The sequence below is a fragment of the Stenella coeruleoalba genome (assembly GCF_951394435.1).
Source record: "Stenella coeruleoalba genome assembly, chromosome: 9".
NCBI lineage: Eukaryota > Metazoa > Chordata > Mammalia > Artiodactyla > Delphinidae > Stenella > Stenella coeruleoalba.
Genome location: NC_137155.1, coordinates 79357663 through 79376465, shown reverse-complemented (window position 1 = coordinate 79376465; position 18803 = coordinate 79357663). Strand labels below are relative to the sequence as shown.

The following is an 18803-nucleotide window of genomic DNA, read 5'->3' as shown; positions in this document are numbered from 1 at the left end:
CACGTTTTCCTTGGTCAATGCCTAAAGAACAGGTCCCTACCACGTGCTGCCATCACCACAGGGCTCTGAGCTTCTTTGTCTTTGCCACACAGCTCAACACTTCCGCTGTCCACAAAAATATAAACACTGTGGCCTCTCTAACTCCCAAATGATTATAAAGGGAACCCCAAACCCCATATATTGTCATGCCTCAGCATTATTTCTCAATATTCTTGAAAGCTGAGTTTTCCTTAGAACACCATTTCCTATGCATCCATTTAAGTGGAGACCTTATAGTCTCAGAAAATATATAACCCAGGGTCAACATTCTTGATTACCACTTTTGCCCCTCTAAAATTAAGCATTCAGGGCATTTTAACAAATACTAATAGCTAACATTTAATGAGCAATAACCATGTGCCCAATCTCTTTTAAAGCAGTTTTTATGTATTTGCACATAAATCCTCAAAATATCTATGAGACAGGATTATGACTACCACTGTTTGACAGATTTTATGTCTTAAGCCAGGAAGTGATCATTTTAACCCTGATTATTAACTTCCATGCCATACTGCTTCTCCGTATTGACTCTCCTGAACAATACTTAAAAAAATCAACAATATTTTTCTTTCAACAATAATTTACTTTCCTATCCCTATTACGTAAATACTTCATTATTTTCTCTTCTCTTCCTTCAATTATTTTCTACCATGCATTACTTGTGTTTTTAATGAGGAGGAATCTTCTTCATTTCTTGTCATTCTTTTCTTTAAAAAGACATTCAAGCCAAATTTACGTAAAAACAATGTTGTCATAACTTTTGATTTATAAGGCTACTTAGTTTCTTTTTGCTGGATCTATTATATTTTTCTTATGAAGGAAATAAAATACAGATGATGGAATAAAAGCCCTATTTTTAAAAAGTTATTACATAAGAGCCTTGAAAGAAGAAGAGATTTCCAGAAGTCCAGTTGTGACAAGTCTCCATCCTCCGACTGTAGTAAACCTGGTGTGGTTGCTCACTAGGTCACGTGCATTAACTGATTTTGAAATCAGATCTACAGGCCATGCCATGACTCACTATGGCTGTAATAATTGCTGCACTTTAGCTATTGAACCTACTTTTGATGTCAGAGATAATTTTTAATACACGTATGCTTAGGTTTTGTCCTTCTCTATAATACAAGCTAAATAATTTGTGGGAATGTTTTAGTATCGTCTACATAAGCAATGATTTTGTAGCTAGGCTACAGAAACATAGGTGGTTGTATCAACACACTACAAAATTATTTATGAAGAAATAACCATTGGAAATATACACATAAACTTAGGGACAGCCTCTAGGAGGAAAGAACATTTGGACTTTTCTTAAAAACCCTGTTTATATATTCAGTATAAAATATTAAGCACTTGCCACCAGGTCCATGTGCCAACACTGTCTATGGCAGTAACTATGAATTTTTTTTAAAGGCACAAAACATAAAGCCAGTGCCACAGACCCCCACACAACTGTTTTTGCTATGTGCTGTTGCACTAAAACTCTCTTCTTTAAAGCGTGCAATTCCCACTAGCAACAAAACTTAGCTGAAAATCAAAGAAAGGCTTGAAAAGTCATTCATATTTTATGAAAATTATTAAAAGAAGCTGAAACTGACATCGTGGAGTTCATATTCTGGATATATTTTGATACCTGACTTAGTAAGAATATCAGACTGACCACTATGTAACACTACTTATAAGAAGCTTTACTGATTGAAAAATACGCTACAGGGCTGATGTACTTTGTTCTTTTTTTACTGTTGTTGATTTTTCTTTGTTTTTTGTTATTATAATTTTTGAAAGACTAAAGTCTTTCCAATCTTGAAAGATGTTTTCAAGTATCAGTAGCTTATGCTACTTACGTAATATCTGAAATCTTTTCACCCATATTTATCAGTATCATTCTCTCCTTATTACTCTGTTATTTCCATCTACTGGATAATTATTTATTATTAACTTACTATGTGCCAGGCATGATTTTAGATTCTGGAAGTTCATCTATGAACAAAAGAGCCACCTACAGCTCTTTGACCCAACTCTGGCTGAGAATCAGTAATAACCAAACTCCAGTCTTCCTCTACTTAAAAAAATTCTTCCTCTACTTAAATATAACATTACCTGAGGGCCGTCAGTGAATACATTTCTCTCAGATCCACATAGGTCCCCTCACAGAGTAACATGAATGTAACCAAGTGAATATGTTCTGAGATGCTATCACGATAAAGAAGTTAGATAGCAACTATAAATATGAGTATCAAAATCATATATAAACTCTCATACATGAATCTTAGGTTAGTCATATTTCACCAGACTTGGGGTTAAGCCTTGGTTCTGTACCTACTTAGTGTGATAACTTCAGCTAGTTGAGTTTCCTCTAAGATTTGGTTTTCTCATTTTTATTTTCTTTCTTCTCTTTTCTCCGTCTTTCCCTCCTTTACTCCCTCCCTTCTTCCCTACACATCTCCCTACATATTCTAGTGTAGATAGTTGGACAGTGAGACAGATGACATAACTGATGATAAGTACTATGGAGAAAAAAAATACAGCAGGGAAAGAGAACTGACAGTGCTGGGAAGGAACACTTGCTATTTTATACAGGGTGATCAAGGATGTCTTATTTAAAAGGTGACAGTTGAGAAGAACTGAAGGAGATGAGGAGTGAGTCTTATTAGGCTATCTGACAAAAGGTTATTCGAGGAAAAGGGAACAGTACAAAAATCTTCGAAGTTAGAGGATGGTTGATGTGTTCAACAAAGAGAAAGCAAGTCAATGAGGCCAGAGCTGAGTGGGCTGGGTGAAGATTATAAGCTGATGATGTAAAAAGTTAAAGGGATACAGCACCATAGGGTGTGGAATCATATATGGTAATGTAGGTTGCTGTGATGACTTTAGTCTACACAACTCTGAGTTAAAATCCATAAAAGATTTTGCAAAAAAGGAGAGACATGTTTTAAATGGATCACTCTGGCCTCCAACGTGAAAAACAGTGATGATCTGGACTAAGGTGGCAGCAGTGGAGGTGATGAGAATTGACTGGATCCTGGTTTTTGTTTTGAAAGTATTTTTTTAATTAATAGATTTTATTTTTGGAATAATTTTATATTTTTTAAAAAATTGAGCAGAAAATATAGTCAGAAATACTGTAGCTACTACCACTTAGAACTTAACTTCTACAAACTTCTATTTATCAACTAAATATCAAGAAACTCCAACTATATAAAAATCAGTTACTATATAAAAATCAGATGCATCCACCCTCATTCGTGACAGTAGATCCAGTCTTTGTGAACACAGCTGCTATCTCAGTTGTTTCCTACTGACTCTAAATCTGACTCACGATTCCAATCCACATGTGTAATACTAGCTTTAAGAATCTGGGATATAAAATATTTCAGTCATCATCCTCCAGAGCAGTGGATTGGATGTTAAGTCAATCTTTGCTTCCTACTGTAAGTCAGAAGAAAGGTATGGCTTCAAACACTACTCAGACTTTTAAAGTAAGTGCCATGAGATCATGAGATTAATGACTGAAATAAGGTGGACTAAGAAATATCAAAATAATAATTTCAAATGCAGTTTCTTATTTATGTGCTCTGAAGTTTCCTAGGTTGTGGATATAATCTCCACCTATGTATTTATTAAATTTGAATTTTTCTATTTCTATGCACTCACCAGCTCATGTAAAAGCCCTTCCTGCTGCAATACTTTCCACAACATTTCTGGAAGTTTTTTTCAGAGTTAAAAAAAAAAAAAAGCTTCTGTCACTCACTGCTCCCATTTTCTACAAGCTACCCTTCTACACTACCTTCCTTCTCCTGCAAAATGCAGACTGCTGCACCCCCATGGGGACACTTAATATTCCTGTGCCCCAAGGGAACAGCAGCCTCTTTCAAAGTGGAGAGACTAGCTCTATCCCAGATGCTTCACACTCCAATTTCGGTCAGTTTTAACAACATTACTTCTGGAACCATTAAAGTCTTGAAGAGATTTGTAAAATAACTTTTTAAAATTTAAACTGTTTCTCCTTGGAAAACACAGATATCAGTGTTGGGATGAACTCAAAAAGAATTCTCTAGTCCATTCTGAGAACAGTGATGCCCCAGCTCAGTTAACGAATTCAGCTTATTTACTTGCAATTTCCTACCTTATAAAGAATTTCCTGCAGTACGCCTCAAACTCCTCCTCCAAGCTGGCGTCCATCAACTTCCTCCTACTGAGCCAGCCATAGCAGCATATGCCTAAATCACAAATATAGACACAGATAAGATTTTACCAGTTGATTCCTTAGACCTCAGGAATAAAAATATATTTATAAAAATATAAATATATTTTTAAAAAGAGCATCACCAGATTTGTTCTAATCCGGATTCTGACTCAGTTTTCCTTATCTAAACGGGCTTTGGCCACTTTCTTCCAGTGGTTTCTGTCCTGTACAGAGGTACTACATATGAAAGAGACTATGTATTCATTTAAGCATTTAATAATATTAATTTAAGTAATTGATTAGTATTTACTGAGCATCTCATATATGACTAGCACACATTCCTATCACTTCAATTCAAAATGCAATCTCTAAATGCTCTGGCTTGTGTCATTTTTCTCGCCATATCATTTTCCCTGGCTCGTTTCCTTTTTGAGACTAATCTAGTTAAAAATTAACTAATACTAGCAATACTTATTGATCACTTTTTTTTTTTTTTTTTTCGGTACACGGGCCTCTCACTGTTGTGGCCTCTCCCGTTGCGGAGCACAGGCTCCGGACGCGCAGGCTCAGCGGCCACGGCTCATGGGCCCAGCCGCTCTGAGGCATGTGGGATCTTCCCGGACCGGGGCACGAACCTGTGTCCCCTGCATCGGCAGGCGGACTTTCAACCACTGCGCCACCAGGGAAGCCCTATTGATCACTTTTTATGTACCAAGCACTGGTCAGGTCTTAGGAGACCTGATGGGATTTGAAGGTGAACCTGGGAGGGATGAAAGAAAATCAGAACCTTGTTCAGTCAAAGGGAAAACACAGTAAGGAATAAATAGGCTTCCACATAAACTCAGTGACAGACTATTTGAAAGTTATACTCAAAGACCTGCATTATATTCATTTTTTAAATAAATGATTGTTTGGCTTCTAGTTACAAAGACTCAATAGTGGCTTAATTTACTTCCTCAAAGTTTTCCAAAATCATTTATTCTTTCTTTACTTCCTTTCTATATTATTTTCCGTGATTGGCTAATTTAAGAATCACTTTGTTGAAGGTCTATAAAGTAGTCAGTTAACAACAATGGTTGTTATCCTGAGTTATTTATCAGAAAAAAAATTGAGAACATCTTTTTTGCCTTTTGGTTATTTTAAATACCTTCTAAAGATTTGGATTCAGTAGGTCTGGGTAGGGCCCAAGTATCAATATATTTTTAAAGTTTCCATGGGTAATGCTGACGCATGCACCCTCTTCCCAGTGATGTCTACTGGTTTCCAGCAAATTGAAGGGGAAAAATATAAAAGCATCCAGGGTCTTCTCAACTTACATAGTTTATATACATTCTCTTAGTATACTAAAACAAAACAGAAACACCCCATGACCTTCCCTGAACTGAGAAGACATATTCCACAAATACTTTCTCAAATGAACATTAAATTCCTACTTAATTACTGTTTTTCAGTAATAGGTATCTTGACATCCCTGTTCTTTACTTTTTTTTCACTTTGCAATGCTTGGGTTTTTAAACGCCCTTCATTCTGGCCGTCCCTGAAGACAACAGGAAGAGCCAAATGGAGTAATCCATCTTAAGGTGGGCACATGGTCCTCAAAGACAAGCCGTGTCTCTGGAACAGGAAAATGTCCATGTGCTTTTCTATCTCTTTGTCCTTAGTTGTTTTAACTATTAACTATACCTGAAATGTTCTCTTTGGGTATTTGAGATACCCCAGAAGTGAGTTCTTCCAGCAGCGCTCTGTTAAGAATGACTCGAATAATAGTTTTACAAAAATCTAATGATTAAGTATTCTCTTCCTATCACTTCTGAGTTGTCCATAGGCATATATGTAAGTTTATATAGCACATAGACAGATAGATAGACGTTTATATTTTTTATATATACACCTATCCATCTATATTTATCACAAGAGCATACAGATAGGTGGCAGTACACATATATATATATACCACACAAATGAGCACACGCCCGTGCACACACACACACACACACACACACACACACATCTCTGCGTATCCACAATGGATGCCAAGATACCAGACTCAACGAAGTGCCCAATTAACAGTTATTGAATAGACACATTAATGGATAAATGAATGAAATTGCCTTAGAAAGTGCTGACTTTCAAAAGGACACACACACACTGAGTGCCTGCTGTATCTGGTGTGCAAATGCTCTATTTTAAGTCTCATCCCAGGCAACAACAAAGAGACATAACAAGACCTCATGTGTATGTGCAGCTTCAGATCATAGTAACATTTGGGCCTTTTGGTTGTTTTGTTTCTAATTATTAGACTTTATTTTCTAGAGGAGCTTTAATTTTATAGAATATTGAGCAGACAGTACAGAGAGTTCTCATATACTGCCTCATCCCCTCTCATAATTAACTTAATTATTAATATCTTGCATTAGTGGGATACATTAATTACAATTGATGCATCAATATTGGCACATTATTATTAGCTGAAGTCCGTAGTTTGCATTAGGGTTCACTCTTTGTGCTGCACATTCTATGAGTTTTGATGTATGTGTAATGACCTGTATCCATCATTACATCATCATTCAGATCAGTTTCACTGCCATTAAAAAAACTGCTGTGCTCCACCTATTCATCCCTTTCTCCAACCACTGATCTTTTACTGTCTCCATAGTTTTGCCTTTTCCAGAATTTTGTAAAGTTGGAATCATACAGGATGTAGCCTTTTTCAGTTTGGCTTCTTTCACCAATCAATATGTACTTCAGGTCCCTCCATGTCTTTTCATGGCTGGAGAGCTCATTTCTTCTTATTGCTGAAAAAGATTACATTGTATGGCTATGCCACGGATTGTTTATCCGTTCATCCATTGAGATATCCATTGGCATATTTGTTGCCTTAAAATTTTAGCAATCATGAAAAAAGCTACTATAAACATTTGTGTTCAGGCTTCTGCACGGGCACAAATGTCTGAAAAGACATTCCACCAAAGTAGATATATAAATAGCAAGCAAGCGTTTGGAAAGATGCTCACCTTGCATGTCATAAGCAAATTGCAAATTAAAACAACAATATACCACCACACAGCTATTAGAATAGCTAAAATCCCAAACACTGTCAACACCAAATGCCGGCCCGGATGCAGAACATCCAGGAGGGGAATAAGATCCAAGTTGGTCATCACTGCATAACAGAAGATTTTGATACAGCTGGGTAACTGTGTCACCAAAGAGTTACACCCAGAGAACAAATTTAATGAGCTATAAATGTACCAACCCAAAAGTGACAGTAAGGATATCTGGAAGTCTAGGAAGAAAGAGAAAAATGAATTATACCTGAGAAAATGAACTGCAAACCAGTATTCATACAATTATTTCAAACCACCAATGTGGTACAAAAAATCCTTAAGGAGAAAATTTAATCTAAAATGGCCTCAGATTGGTAGGACCCCTTACGACTGGCATAAGCAGACTCAGATTATCTCCAGAAGAATGCAAATTGAATCCAGGCCAGCAGGGTCTACAAAATGCTTTGGATTATAAAAGGCAATTTCAGAGATGTTAAAATGTTTTAAAAATTACTTTTCAAAATTATGGAATTTGGTATATCTGTTTGCTACAACACATTCTTTGCTATTCTGAGAGAGCTGCTTTACTTATTTCTTAGGTTAATATGCGAAGCACGTGTGTATTATTTTCCAAGAAGGATCATCAGGTTATACAATGAGAATCCATTTGCCTGACTTAATGGATACTTCTCTAATGCTTCATCTCCACGGAACATTTAAAATGTTTTACATTCCTTCTGTCTTAAAAGTCATTTTCTTCTTTGGCTTCTCTCACATTCCTCTCTGGTGAATATCCTCTATTTGCCTGACTATTTTTGAGTTTCTTCAACTCAGAACACTTCTCTATCAACTGGCCTGTAAGTATTCTTGTTCTTTAGAGTTCTAGCCTCAGCCATTCTCACTCCCACTCCACATTATTCAAACTCATTAGTTCAAATGTTAATGGAACGCATTCCTAATCATCAGGGCAATACAATTCAAAGCCACAATGAGATATCACCTCACACCTGTCAGAACAGTCTCATCAAAAAGAACACAAATAACAAATATTGGGAAGAATGTGGAGAAAAGGGAACCCTCTTGCACTGTTGATGGGAATGTAAATTGGTGCAGCCACTATGGAAAACAGTATGGTGTTTCTCAAAAAACTAAAAATAGAACTACTGTATATGACCCAGCAACTTCACTCCTGGGTATATATATGGAAAAAACACCCCGGTTTTCATAGCAGCATTATTTACAATTGCCAAGATATGAAAGCAACCTAAGTGTCCATCAACAGACAAACAGATAAAGATGTGATATACACACACACACACCACACACACACACATACATATACACACACAATGGGAAACCACCTAGCCATAAAAAAATAATGAAATTTTGCCATTTGCAGCAACATGGAGGGACTTGGAGGGCATCATGTTAAGTGAAGTAAGTCTGACAAAGAAAGGCAAACATTATATGATATCAATTATATGTGGAATCTAAAAAATACAACAAACTAGCAAATATAACAAAAAAAGAAGCAGACTCACAGATACAGAGAACAAGCTAGCAGTTACCAGTGGGGAGAGGCAAGGGGGAAGGGGCAATATAGGGGCAGGGGATTAAAAGGTATAAACTATTAGGTATAAAATAAGCTACAAGGATATATTGTACAACACGGGGAATATAGCAAATATTTTATAATAACTATAAATGGAGTATAACCTTTAAAAATTATGAATCATAATATTGTATACCTGTAACATATAATATAGCATGCCAACTCTACTTCAATATAAAAACATTTTAAAAAATATTAATGGAACCCAAATATCTATGTCCACCCAAGACCTCTTTTCAAGTTTTCTTTTCAAACAACAAACTGAGTATTTCAGAGTAACTTCAAATTCCAACATTTCTAAAACAACATCCATTCTTCCGGTTCAAGCTGTTTTTTCCTGGGTGTCTCATCTTTGTCACATTTTCAACATTGAACTGAATGGATCAAATTAGAAACCCAGAAGTCATTTTTATTCCTCCTTTCCCTCTCCTCTAATATAATTAACTTAACTGAAAATCCTAATATTCTTTATTAAAATGTTTCTCATCCATGAACCAACTATTCCACCCTGAATCTTGTGACATTGTCACTCATTCCTAAACTAATGCAGCTACTTACCTGTTTCTTTCTGGCTCCAGCTTCAGTCCCTTACATCCATAATTAATTCCCTGAAGATGCGAAAACAAGGAGCCACAAATCAGGTGGCTTAAACAACAGAAATTTATACTGTCTCATAGTTCTCGAGGCTGGAAGTGCAGAATCAAGGCATCAGCAAGACTGATTCCTTTCGAGGGCTATGAGGGAAAATCTGTCCCAGGAGTCTCTCTGGTAGCCTCAGGCATTTCTTGGCTGGTAGATGGTATTCTCTCTGTATCTTCACATCATCTTCCCCTTGTACTGAATATGTGTCTGTTTCTGCCTAAATTTCCCCTTTTCATAAGGACACCAGTCATACTGGATTTGGGTCTACCCGAACGACTTTTGTCTTAACTTGATCATCTACAAAGGCCCTATTTCCACATAAGGTCACATTTATAGATACTGGGCATTAGAAATTTCATGTGTTTTTATGGGGGGAAACAGAATTCATTCCATAACAGTTGCCAAAAGGTATCATTATAAAAGAGGTCCCAGCATATTCATCCCTTTCTTAGCTCCTCATGACTACTTAATACAGACTACTTTCTTAGGATAAAGTATGTAAGGCTGTTCCCATTCTGCTCCCAGCATATCCTGATGCTCTGACTCTTCTGGGCTTTGCTGATATCACACTCCACCTGAAATCTTTTTTCCTTCTGGTTGAAATTTTACTTAACTTTCATAACCGAACTCATATGATGTATTCTTTAAAGAGAGTCACTTGATTCTCTGAGTCCCAATTAATCATTTGCTATCCCCTTTCCCGTGGCATTTATTTAAACCTCTTAAAATTAAGATTCACTAAGCCTGGCTTCTTGAGTCTTAATAAAAGACTCTTATGAGTCTTTTATTCTCATTCTTAGACAGATTCTATTGTATTTCTTTTAATACACCAATGGCACGTGAACAATACATATTCGAGAATATCTGATTTAATTGATCTACGTTTAAAAGTAGATGAATCTGCGCCTCCTCAAACTTTCAGACCTGACAGAATTGCAATGCCATTGATGAAAATGGGAAAGCTAGAGCAGCCTCTTTGTCAGAATTATGGGTACCTGTTGAATATGTCATGGCAGAATTTACATCATCTCTATAAATGTGAGAGTCTAATTCATCATATAAAATCTCCAAGGGGAGAATATAAATAGAATAACCAGGGACTCCTCAGCTTTGGGAAACTCTATGTGGTAGAAGAAGAAATAATTGCCAACACTAGATAAAGTGAAGAAATGATGATCAAAAGAAATCCATGATAGAAATTTGATAATTATTGTTTCACATCTTAGTTCTAGACTATAGAAACCACAAAATTGGAAATATAGGCTAATATATTTACAAAGATAGGTAGATAACTTGCTGGCATAGGAAATGTTCTAAAAGGTTTCAGTAAAAATACATGTACAGATTTTTCTTTTAACTAAGGAACAGTGTTTTTCCAACTCTCTGCCTTAGAAACTGAAGGAGTAACAAGGAGAATATTCTCCTCATGATCTTGGCCTGTTTTTCATTTTATCTATTTTAGTTCTCATGTTAAATCATAACATTTAGCTGAGCTTTAATGTTTGCACTTAAGATGAAAACCTAAAGTGCACATTTAATGAGAATGAAATTCTTAAATCATACTACTTTATGATGCATGATTTAAGAGTTTCATTCCAATTAAGTATATGTATAAAGCTATAATTATTGCCACTCTGTCTTCTATTTATACTTTTACCCTCTCCAAAAGGCTTAATGAGTTTACTGGATAATTTTGGGAGATGAAACCTAAATCTTACAGCTTCTTTATTTCATTTGAAATTCTAAATGCAATGTTTCACCTTCAGCATTTGGTTACATAATGGATAACACAGTTAATCCATCTTTCCTTGATGATAATTCTGGCCTTTACTTAAAAGGTATCATAATTTAAATGCTATAAATCTAACTAGTAGATGATAATTTATTTTTGCTAGGATTACGGCAAGGCAGCTTGAGAGTAACTGATGAGTTTCTATCACCATCTGCCAAGAGCAGAGACGCATTCCCCTATGGTTCTCTTCTTAATGGGAAAATGAGCGCGTTTATATACATCTCTGGCTAATTTGGGGCCAAATACATCTCTTAAGAATCTTTGCTTCCTTTTAGAGAGTGTTAATTCTGAGGCAATTATTGTTTGACAGGTGGAAAGCGCAAGTGAAACCACAGCTGCAGTCCCTTAAATGATGCCTATAAACGATTGGAAATAACCTCGGATATTTCCATCTTACAAGAAGGGGTTGTCAGCAAGTCATTGCTGCTCTCTCCTAGTGGGAAAGCCCTGAAGGCAGCAAGTGATGTTTTACATGTTGCCAAACTATAAAATACACTGTGGTCTTGTTTGCTGTTCCCAATGACCTGCCAGTGTGGAATTCTCATTTGCTTCTTTTGGGGATTGTGGTCAGCAGTTTTACTTTTGAAATCTGTCACCTTCTCTATAATGTATAGAATCTCATGACTCAGTATATTTTAGAGAAAAAAGTGTTCAAAAATTCAGAGAGGTATACAATTTGAAAATAAAAATAAATGTTATATTTAAAAGAGAAATAGTTCTTTATGATCTGATGAAAACAGATGTCAGTTAAAATTCTGAAAAATATTAAAATTATATATAAGTATGTAAATTATTAAACACATTTAATAGAGTTCTAAGTATCTTCTTTAATGCAAAGAAAAATATAAACTTGAAGATCAGAGAATCTCAAGATATTTAAGCGTTAACGCTTGTATTTGAGATCAAAGAAAAATAACAGATTCTGTGAGTAATTAGTCTTTAGTATCTTGGTAAGTCATCCAAGAACCTGTGACCTTTTTGAATGTATAATAATAGTCATCAATATGAGCAGTAGTTGAAACTCTCTGAAAGGATGGAAGGAAAACTGTAGCAATATGGCCGCTTAGGATCTTATATTTGGTATTACTTGTTAAGCATTAACAATCCTCAACTACATTAATAAGATGCTAAACTTCTGTCCTAATTGCTTCTATGTCCTGATTGTAATTCTAGACAAGATGAATTAGAAAACGGGCAATTGACCCTGAAATTTGACCCCGAAGACCCGCTCTTTTTGGGTCATTCTATGAAACAAAGCACATACTGTCATGATTCAGCAATCTTGCCCTGGGGAATTAGTAATAGGGGGGGACAATTTTTCCTTTCTTGTTTAAGGAGACTCTATCTTCCTTTCTCCAAAATGTTCTAATTCCCTTACCCAAAGGAACTGGTTTGCAGTAGTATAATACAAGAGAAGAATTAACAGTGGCTTTGTGGGTCTTCCTCTAGCCTTGAGCATGCCTGAGAATTCTGACCCTTGGAAACTCATATAAATTGCTAATAACTTACTTATACCATATTCACAATAAGGACTATGTACCAGACCACTCACCTGTCATCAAGTAACAAACAACTCAAGTTAATGAGATGCAGCTACAAGAGCTAGTCACACGTGTGTGAAGGGACTGCAAGACTAGTCATGCCAGTCACAGTGGGGTCTGTGACTAGTTAGATATAAAAGCTAAGACTTTTTAGAGATAGTGATTCCCTAAATCTCAAGTAGTTTACACATTCTCAGAGAAGCCTATGTGAATTATGCATTTGATTGTCAACTCATATCCTGAACCAGTGCTGCTAGTGGTACACAGTGCTTTATGACTTCTTATCTAGAAAGAATTCCTCCACTTTACAAAAACTATATTGATATGTAGGTATTAGAAATTAAAGATACAAAGACGAAAGACATAATGCTTGCCCTCAAAATAATTTCTAGTGGACAGATAAGCGAATTAATTGCAGCTTAATAAATGTTAATAATAGAAACTAGCACAGGATATTTGGTGGCAATGCGTTTGGGGTTTACATATTGTCAGAATGGGGAAGAAAGATGTTAAATACTGCTTCTCCCCAAAACTATACTGGCTCTGGGTGTTGAAGGAACAGGATTCATCTACGAGCAGCATGGAAACGGCTCTGTTGGCTGCGAGAAGTAGATTGTTCAAAGCACTTGGATACTCATGCTTTGTTCAAAGAACTGCAATTTAGGAGTAAGGAATTAAGAAGAAGAATTAGGAGCTCTAGGCAGCTGTATCATGGGGGATGTTTTTCACATGTTAAAGAAATTGGGCACTGCCATGTAACAAATTGAGAGATACTAAATAATTTTAATTAGGTAACAATGATATCATTTTGGAGAAGCTAGAGAAAAATAGTCACCTTAGTTATGAGGAATCCATGATAAGAAATCCCATTGTAAAACTACTGCATAAAAGAATTATTTAAAAATAACTTTTTATCAAATTTAAACTGAAGAAAGAATTATTTTACTAATTTCTAAACATTTAACGTGACATGTTTGTGTAAGAAAATAATGATGGCAGTTTTAGAGTACACAAGATACAGTGCATATTGTTATTTCTCAGAAATAATATTTTATAACTTCTATAAATAAATATACTATATACCACTTCCATCTATAAATAGGTACGTTTACTTTTGTTCTTACTCATACCTTGCAGGATATTCATAACTCAAGAGGCATAGGAACAAAAAAGTTTGGTGGTGCTCTGTTGTTTTGGAGACTTTAATTTTGTTCCTTTTACAAGAAATAGACCTCAAGTGTAAAAACAAAGAAAATTTGATAATCAAAGGTTGGAAAAATATATAACCCATGGACACAAATCAAACTTTGTTTAACTATATTTATCAGACACAATTTACTTTAAGACAATAAGCATTATTAGAGATAAAATGGGACATTTAAAAATAGTAAGTGTTCACTCACCAAGAATACACAATTCTAAATTTGGAGACATTAATGTTAATTATCAGAACTAAAAAGGGAGCTAGAAATATCCCCAAACATGAGAAACACACAGTTCTCAAGATGTCAAGGCATCTGATAAAACAAGAAGATGAAACATCTGTGAGGTATAGAAAAATTGAACAAAATGATTAAGGAACATGATCTAATTGGCAAATATAGAACAACTCAATAACTTAAGAATATATACTACTCCCAAATCCATGTGGGACGTTACCAAAGTTAGCCATATACTGTGTCATAATGCTAGTCTCAACAAATCTCAAAAGATTGAAATCAAGCCAAATCTATAACAAATATGTATCTAAAAATCTCACCACATCTTTAGAAGGTAAGCAATGCACTTCTAAATAATCCATGGATCAAAACCAAAATAAAGAAACACTACACTGATTTCAGACAATATTTTAAGTTAATGATAAAGTATGATATATCAAAACTTACAGGATGTCGCTTACCCCATACTTAGAAGGAAATGTCTAGTCTTAAAGGTATATATTGGAAATGAGCAAAGACTAAATAAAAATAATATAAGTATCCATCTCAAAAAGTTAGAAAGAGAAAAGCAAAGGAAACCTGAGAAAAATAGGATGAAATGGATAATAAAGATGAGAGCAGAAATTAATAACAATAAAAAAATCAAATTGCAATAGAGAAAATAAACTAAGCTAAAATTTGTTTCTTTCAAAAGACCTAATACATTTATTTCTGGAGGTCACTCTAACTTTGATACAAACACCAAACAAAGAATATTGCAAGATAAAAAAGCTAAGAAACAAAATCCTCTCAAGAACAGAAATGCAAGTATCATAAACACATTTTTAACAATTAAAATCCAGGATTGTATAATATAGGACTATATCATGACCAAGTTGTGTTTATCTCAGGTATGTATTGGGAGTTGACATTTCAAAATCAGTCTATGAAATTCACAATGCATGACAGAATAAGAAAAACCACCTAATCTCATAAGCATTTCATAAAATTCAACATCCTTTATTTATAAATAAATGTAAAAAAATTAATAAGAGGAAAAATTCCTTCATCTTATAAAGAGCATCTACAAAAAATTACAGTATGCATCACATTTCATGAGGAAACATCAAAAACCTTTCTCCTGAAGGAGAAAAGGATATCGACTATGACCACGTTACTGAACACTGAACTGGAAGTCATAGATTAAGCAATAAGAAAAGAGAAAGAAGTAAAGGTAATGATGATTGCAAAGTATGAAATAAAACTTTCCTTTTTTGAGACAACATAGAAAGTAAGAAAGCATCTAGTGATAAGATTGATATGTGAAAATTATTTTCTCTTACTGGCATTTAAAAATAAAAACTTAAAAATGTCCATTGCAATAGCAATAAAAAGCACCAAATAGTTACGACTAAGTCTAAAGAAATTTGTGAAAGCCCACCACAAAGAAAACTGCACAGCTTCTCTCTTTTTTGTTTTTTTGTAGTTGCATATTGGTCTCTCTCATTCTTCAATTGTGCTGCTTAGAAATCAGACAATATCTGACAGACTCACATCAACTTGTTTCTCCAATGCCTTAAAATAAATTTCTGTTTGTTTTCTGTTCAGTATATTACCCAGTTTTTCTAATTGTACTTTGAGAGAGAAATGCTCTCTGCTAGATAGATGGATAGTCAAAGAAGCAGAAGTCAAAAAAGTATTCAAAAATCTCCTTCATACCAGCAGAGGTATCTTTCCTTTCTATACATTCATCACAAAAAGTTAGCTCATGCCTGATACAACATTTAATAAGGTACTTTGTATTTATCCTTTAAATAAAGAAAGTTAATTGTGTAGTTGACAGATTTTTACTTGATTGAAAGTTAAATTATCAATTAAATGTTTCTCATATTCAGGCACCTATTTGAATACAAACACTAGCTTTTATTCAAACACTCTGTTCACTCTTGAAATTTCATGATAACACCTGAATGAAAATACACAGAATACTAAATTTAAAAGCCAATACTTAAATTTTGAACTGAAAGATAAGTTAATACTATCTTTTCCATTACTTTTCACTGCTCTAAAGAGATATTTATCTTGGTCATTTGTAATGCACTTATGTGAACAGAAAATCTATGGTATAATCTGCCACAATCCTGTCCTGAAGAGTGAATATGTAAGAGAAGTTTTGAAAACGCATGGCCTGAGGAGCACTATCACCTACTCCTTGACTTTCCCACAAGGCCTCAACTCTGATACTCCTAGGCTTGGTCTTAGTGTGTTCACTGTTTAGTTGTAGGAGGAGGATTGGAAGTTAAGAATGATATAAGAAAAATATAATCAAAATAAATGTTGAAGAAATCAGAAAGAATAGTTGGCAACTCTTAAAATGTTCTAATGGATAGGTCCATCCTATCCTGAAGTTTGGAGTATCCTACATCTTCTGCAGACACTCGGAAGCTCAGGACGTAAAGCACCAGATATCCCCAAAGTCCAATACTTCATTTACTGTTAATGACCAGATAAGTCAATAGCATGGAATTTTTGATACATCCTTCCTTGTATGACGTCAACAAAAGTTACCTCTCGTAAATGAGGTTGAAATAGGCCACATATGAATTTCTGTATTTACTGAATGATGTACTTTTGAATAATACGGTGGAAAGCTGCTAAATCAAGTGTTCTTTCATATCTCGCTTGCAGTTGATTAATTGGCACAAACTTCAAGAGACCAGTGTGGCTATGTGCAAGTATTTTTCACAACTGCACATCTGCAAGTTTATAATAAAGAGACAACAAGAGATATATAAAAGGCTAAATGCACAAAGATGTTCATTATAAAACTATATAATGTCATAAATATAAAAAATTTAATGTGCAATAACAGCAAATTATTAATTTATAGTAAATAATTATGATGGAAAAGTTTATCATTGCTAAGATGTTGTTAACAAAAATTGCTTTAATGGCATGGAGAAGTGTAAATACTACAATGTTAAGTAAAACCACATGATAAAAATGTCAGACTAGCTAAAATTTTACAACTAAATTGAGAAAAGTTAAAAATTCCTGCCAGGGAAAAACAGATTTGGTTTGTTTACTGAAGCAAAAGCAGATAGAGTTTCTGTTTCCAGGATAATATTATTTAATAGGAAGACCCCACATGTATCAGTTTCTATGCCTTACGTGCACATATAAACTGCCAATTTATACTTTTAGAGTTTACTGTCAGAATATTTTCAAGTTGAAATGCATAATGAAAAATAAAATATGACCAAAATTTTTGAAATGTAATGCCCATGGCCAAAAGGCAGTGGTAATAATCATGAACAACTCTCCTGGAGTGCTGTTTTCTTTTTCTCTTTCATTTCTTAATTTCTTTGCACTAATTCAATGCACTTGACTCAGATACCTGAAGCACAGAACTGAAGGAATAACTCAGAGACTGAGTTTTTTTTTTAAGGTGGAAAGTATTATAGACGCAATACAGGGGCAGATAATCAGAGGAGAGGAGGTACTGGGCTGCTAACATCTCTGTGCATACAGCGCACTGGAGGAGGCTTAGGGAAGAGTGTGGCACTTTAGAATATGGCTTAATACTCCTTAGGTGCGCTGCCTCCTCACCGCCTCGTCATATGTAACACCACCTCTGTTTCATATCATACTCCAGTTGAGGCAAAACTGTCTTATTTCTAACAACATGCTACACATATTTCATCCTTACATTTTGATTAGGCTCTGCACAGAATGTTGTGCTACCTGTATTGTTCCTTCCTTGGCTCACGGTTCAGTGTAGCAAACCCATTAAAATCAGCCCAGCCTTTGTTTGAAAGTATTGCATGACTACGACTGCAGCCAGTAATTGAGGGGTCAGATCTTGGAAAACGAGGGAAGCATACTGAGGTAACTACAACTTAATGCATGCCGCTTTGCCCTTGGGATGCTTACCAAGTCTTGGAGTAAGGCAAACAGCTAAGAAGTGCTACAAATGATTTCTTCTAACAGGTGAAAAATCCAGTGGAACTTGAAGCAGTCTCTGAGAAATTCAGAGAAAAATACTGAGTTTGGGACAGCCAAGATATCCAGAAATTGATGAACTGAGATCCCCAAGAAAGGGTAACACAGAGAAGTGAAACAGACACTCTACACTGGTTTTTCCTTTAAGACATTTGCCAGGCATAAGGGACTAAGAAACCAAGCAGAAGTATCTGAAATGCAGAGGAGAGATTTTTGGATAGCTCACTGTATTGGGAATATAAAAATTGGGGTCCAGAAATCACTAAATAGGAGAAAGCCTGTAAAAATTCCAGAGGGCACACTTGCAATTATTAGAGGGCTAAAAAACAGGAGTGAGGCCAAATCCAAGGAGACACAACAAAAAACAAGAGAGAGAGGAAGAGAGAGAGGCTGGAAGGGAGGGAGGGGGAGAGACAGAGAGACAGAAAGTGAGAGAAAGAGGAGGAGGAGGAGGAAGAAGTGAGGGAGAGAAGGAAAAAAGGAAGGAAGGAAAAAGGAAGAAAAGAAGAGAGAGAGAGAAAGAGAAG

The 18803-nt window shown here is 35.3% G+C and overlaps 1 long non-coding RNA gene across 1 annotated transcript in view; it reads right to left on the bottom strand.

The window, feature by feature from the left end:
- The window catches only part of LOC307191943, a 94026-nt gene that overhangs the window by 10283 nt on the left and 64940 nt on the right, over nt 1-18803 (bottom strand). The window contains exon 4 of the long non-coding RNA XR_013829908.1: nt 4163-4256. This is a non-coding gene — a long non-coding RNA (uncharacterized lncRNA). The remainder of the gene's footprint in view (nt 1-4162; nt 4257-18803) is intronic.